The following is a 6,000-nucleotide window of genomic DNA, read 5'->3' on the forward strand; positions in this document are numbered from 1 at the left end:
GGAGCGGAGTGGCTAAGATAAAACTCTCCAAGTCTTTGCCATTTTTAAAGAGCTCGCAGATTTTCAGCTTGAAAATATTTTTTAGCACAACGAATATCGGTTATTATTTTATAGTTTGACTAGCAAGTACAATATTTTCAATTAAAAACCTTTCTGTTTGTTTCCTAAAGAAAGGCTTGAGGTCCAATTTCACTAATTTTAGATCTCCTATTTAAAATCTATAATATTTTCAAATGTTTTTCCCGAAATTAACAAAAACGTTCTGCTATTCTCTAAGCGTTTTGAGAAAAATAGTGCGGTATATTTTAAGATTACTGAAATATATTCTTTTGTTTTGTTAATTTTTTTGTTACAAAAAAACAATATTTTACTTTAAAATCTTACAATTTTTTAGAAATTCTATAAAAATGTTTTAACCAATATTAAAATCAATAGCAACTATAGTAAGTTAACATGTCGGATGTATTTAAAGATATGTTGATGTCAATAAATATTAAGAGTACTTGTGCTTGATGAGCTAGATAGATGTTTGTTTCAGCTATACACATTAAAATTATGATTTTGTATAAACTGATTTTCTTTTGACATTATTCCAGCCCTGTTGGCGTCAACTTTCCGACTTGAAAGGCAAGTGTTGACCCTATTTTTTCGGGGTAGTTGCAACTTAAAGGCCCTCCGCTAAATGGCGTAACATTTTTTGCATGTTTCGAGGGCCGCTGCCACCGCTGCCACCGCTGTCCCCGTAAACCCCATGAGTTTTCAGACGGTCATCGGTGGGCCCTTAACGTTGTCGTCATGTTGGCACAGACATTTGCTGCATTGCACTGCACTCGCTGCTTTTTAGCTCTCCGCTTGTTGGCTAGCAAGTTAATTTAGACGAGGGAAGAAGACGAAAACAAAGGCAGCAAAAAACCAGCTGCCTGCCATATTCTTTTGGCCCGCAGTGCTGGTTTTTGTTGCTGCTAGTTGGTAATTAATCATCGGGCTGGTAAGCATTCGTGTAAGCGCTCTTATCGCTCGAAACACATCTCAAGTAGTTAATTTTAAATGCCCCACGTAACGGGCTGCAATTTCAGTGGTAACATTTTTGTGGGGGAGGAGGCCACTTGTCAACGCTTTTGATTGACAGCACTTAAATATTTTCGCCAGGCATTTCTTTCTGGCCACTCCCCCGCTGCAAAAAAAAAAAATCGTAATCTACACCCACGTGGATGGAGATTGTTTGTTTTTTTTTCATTTTGCAGTTTATTTCTCAGGGTTAATTGTAGAGTGGCGCCCCCAAGCGGTTGGCGGCTGTACCTGAATGATTACCACCAGAGAAAAACCGAAAAGGAAAAAAAACGAAGCGTTCACCCACTGCATTTGGTGGTGGCTATGCCGCCTCTCGCTCCAACCCGCTCTATAGCCGTCTCTTTTCAAATATGGCGATGGACGCCATTGGCTGTTGCTCCGCCAAGGGGGCGTGGTCATGCGGTCACTCTGCGTTTGGGCAACCAATGGGAGGCCAGAAAATCGGAACTTTAAGTCAAGAAACAAAGAAAAAAGCGCAAGCAACAAGTGCAGATCAATATTGGCAACAAATCGAATTAAATCAAATCAAAACACTGCGACTTTTGAGTCGATTTGAATCGACTTTGACAGTTGTGGGCCAAGTGAAACAGGGGGATACTTAACCTGGCCCAAACCCCCGCGGCCAAATGCAACGCGATATGGCAATTTAGCTGTCAGTTAGCCGCTCTCTGGGCCAATTAACCGGTCCGCTTTTATTGTTATTGCATTTTCGAGGCCCCAAGTAACCAAACAACAACTGATGATTTTGCGGTTTTCTCCTCGGCCTTTTGTTTGTGTGCAAACAGCAATTATCTGATAAATGCCCTGGCGCTGAAAAATTGATAAATTGCTCATATAAACGTTACGCTATGATTATGGCATTTCACCAGCGAATCGAGTGGAATATTTTTCATGTTCTGTTGTATCAAGTACACGGCTGACAGTTAATTGCTGTCAAAAAAGAGTTGGCTGAACTTCAAGTGGCGATGAGTGCGGATGAAGAGGTCTGCAATCGAACAGTGCTTATAACTATGAAAGGATAGTCTTTAGAAGGGAGCACAAAATATGAAGACGTAAGTTACAGACCTTAATTTAATAAATAAATAAATAAATCAACTGCTTATTAAATAGATTATCTGAATGGGGCTTAACTTATGCATTCATTCTGTTCTGCTTCTGTGTTCTTTTTAATTTTTTATATGTTCAAGAAATGGCTAAATCAAAATTACATTTTTTTTAGACAAATTTATTCCAAAATGCTTATATAATTTTATTTTTATAGTTTCAAATCGTATTAATTATAATGCCATAAATAGCATTGTCAAGTCAAATCAAACATTTCTGTAACATGTGAAGCTAAATATAATTTATTTAATTTATTACCCATTTATAAGACGGTGCTATATATAAGTCATGGTTAAATTATAAACTTGATTTAACATAAATGAGTATTTTAATGACAAGCTGATAAACATTTTACATGTGTTTTATGAATGAAAGTAAATATTTTATTTATTGGAATATTAAAAATAGTATAGGTGCTTAAATTTATTTCTTAAAATACATAAAAAACAATTTATTTTTTTAATTTTACATGTTAGCAATGTTCAAAATGAATAAATTAATATGAAACCAGTTTGCCTGCCTTTTGGCATCTTTCATTGACAATATTAGATCTTAATCCTTACACCCATGTTTTCTAATCGGTTTCCAGCCAATTTATTGTTGGCCTAATGACAAATAGCCCATTGACAACCATAAGCTAAACAGCCCGCGAAACCCAACTCTTTGTAAGATATACGCCGTGGCATTAAACATTTTGGAGATGTAAGACAAAGAAGCAGTCGGCTCATCAGTTGATCAGCAAATCCATCATGTTCGAAGGGCTGTGGATTGTTTTTCCCTGGATGTTGGCTGTTCTTCCCTCTGGCTAATTTGTAGCAGTTGGCTGTTTATGTTTGCCGCAAGACCAAGAAGTCTGGCGCGGATGATGGCCACCAAACGAGGAGCGATGATGACGAGCATCGATATGCGGCAATGGGAATGGGAATGGGAATGGGATTGGAATCGTTCGGTTTGTTTATTTATTTAATTTCAGTCAAGCTCAATTAGAAACCCAAATACACAGCCATTCGGGGAGTGTGGTATAAATATATTTCTCCCGGGTCTCGTGGCGTTGTTTGGCTCTGGCTCTAGCTCTGGCGCTTTTAGCTTTATTGATTTAAAAAAATGAAAAATTTATGTTTAAACAAAGCGTATGCATCCAGTGCAGGGCAGGGCAGGGCAGGGCGTTCGATCTGAATATGAATCTGAATCTGATTCCGAAACGGAACCTCATTCCAATCGATTTGGCCATTGGCGCCACCACTTAAAAACAACATGAGCAAGAAGCTTGGCGGACTTTCAAATGTAAATAAATAAACAAACAACGGCAACCGCCAAATCGAAATCGAGATCGAACCAAATCGAAATACTCTCGTACTTTGGGCCGCAGCTTCCTCCTCTATGGGATATTCAAGTACACATATCGATTTGGGGCCCAAAGGGGAAGTGTGTGTTTTGCATTGTCGGCAAAACGCCTTTTGATGCCATTGGGTCGGCGGAAATAAGTTCACATAATCAAAAATGCAATTGGCGATGAATGCCAGCAATGCAACAATACAAATAAATTGCAATCATTCATCAAAAACAAAAGACTTGCCGGCAGTCTCTGCTCCAGCTTCAGTTGCAATTTCTGCAGCTTGCAACTTGCAGCGGTGGCAACAGCAGCAACTGCTGCAATTGTTGCACCTTATTTGGGCAATTGGACGATGAAGATTGGAGGGGAGCATATAGTGGGACCTAAAGATATACAGTGGTTTAAGGTAAACGTATTAATTCAAAATTATTATTATTATTATTTAAAATTATTTATACTGAAGCGCCAATGTTTAAATTATGCTAATCTCATTGCTTTTACAAATAATGTTTCAATCAAAGAATTTGGAAACTGTTGGTTTTAAATCGAAGGACTCACTTCAAAGCAAGCTATATTTAAAAACATTCATAGTTAATTGCAAATGATATTTCACAGTTTTGTTTTATTTTTTTTATATTGTTTAAACCATTGTAACATTATTTTAATGTATATTTTTTACAAATTTAAATTTTCTTAACTGTTAACCACGTCCTTTAAATGTAAATATTAAACACCGACTTAAGAAGACTTGCAAATGTAATTTTATTTAATACCTTGTGTTAACTTTTTAATATTCATTTATGTTGTTTATAACTCGAAACTAAGAAAGAAACTTGTTAATCTAGTTTAATAGGCAACAAAAATGATCAGGGCCTCTTAAAACTACAATTTATAATTTTTGTAGGCAATGTTTTAAATAGTTTGAAATCTAAACTTATTCTTATGACTTTGGTTTCGAATATTTATTTACGTTTTCTCTGAATCATAAGAAGTAACCAAACCACAAAGTGAAGCTCAAAAATCAGCTAAGATCATAGTGAAAGTTTGCACCCTCAGCTGCAATATCTCAATCTTTTGTCCTATACCGATGGCACCTTTTCTGGATAATAGGCTAATAACACCCAGTTGAGCTGATCTCGTTTTAGTTTTTGGCAACCACTGTGCCGCGATACAATGTGTCTTGTGGCGTTTTCTACGAATTTCAGGAGCCGGGCCTCGCCAGAGATCAGCTCATAAAAGGAGGCACTCAACAATCAAGCATGACGAAATGGCCAAGCGGCTTTTCGCCTTTTTGCCTTTTGGTTATTGTTTTTGTTTCTGTTTTTGTTTTTGTTTTTGCTGCCGCCGCTTTGCAGTTTGCCGTTTGCTGTTTGCCACAAAGCCGTATGCAAATGCAGAACGCCGGAGTGAAATAATGCGCTAAAGGCCCGCAAGACGTCTGTCATTGTCGATGTCGCAGTTGTCGCAGCGGAGGATTTGCCATTGTGCCGCAGCCGCAGCCGCAAAGTCAATTGTAAGGACATATCTGCGTATCTATGTATCTGAGTATCTGAGTGTATGAGCATCTGAGTATCTCGAGCACCGACCTCGGATTAGCTAGCTCCTGCTGGGCAGCCATAAAAATTTGACTACCGCTTTCACTTCGGCCTGCGAGCCTGACTGACAATCTCTCTTCGCCTTTCTCCAAATGTTTTGATAGTCTGTGTTTATCGCAGTGTGTGTGTGCGACACATAACACGAGTGCCCATGTGTGTGGTCCCAGTCCCAGTCCCAGTCCAAATCCAAATCCGAAACCATATCCAAATCGCATTCCAAATCCGTAGGCCAATCCAAAAGTGAAAGTATTTTCCTGGCCACTTGAGCCAGCCATTAACATTAACCTACCGCAGTTTGTATATAGAACAGACCACAAAAAAAAAAAAAGAGTACACAGCGAGCAGACACAAATTAATACTAATAAAAAGGGGAAGGGAGGAAGGAGGGGGCTCAACTGTTAGGCGATTTACGACTTCCTCAACATCCTGCCCACCAAATCCCAGATCGCAGATCCCCAAGGAAGCTCCCTAGACAGATAGACATCTTGAGTAGGGTTCACCTTCGCCGGCTTGAAGGCTTTCAGTCAAACGCTTTTAATTGATGTTGGCCACTGGCCAGCAACAAATTAGTCCCAGCCAGGCCAAAAGTCGCCAAATAATTTAGTCGCGATTTCGGCCGATGCCAAAGGGGCAAAAGGCAAATACCGAAAATAAGCAAGGCAGACGATCGCCAGGCGGAGAAACAAAGGCCTCGCCAGTCGAGGGCTGATCAGATTAAGTGCTTATAACATGGACATGACTCCATTGACCAGCCAGCTCAGCCAGTTCAGCCAGTCCAGCATCCATTCTGCCGCAACCTGGTAGCCACCGCGGTTGCCGAGATCCAACGACACATATATGTACTTTTGTCGGCAATTGCTGGATGCACCCTACTACTTGGGGAAGGGCTACACGAAA

The sequence above is a fragment of the Drosophila gunungcola genome, chromosome 3R (genome assembly GCF_025200985.1).
Source record: "Drosophila gunungcola strain Sukarami chromosome 3R, Dgunungcola_SK_2, whole genome shotgun sequence".
Lineage (NCBI taxonomy): Eukaryota > Metazoa > Arthropoda > Insecta > Diptera > Drosophilidae > Drosophila > Drosophila gunungcola.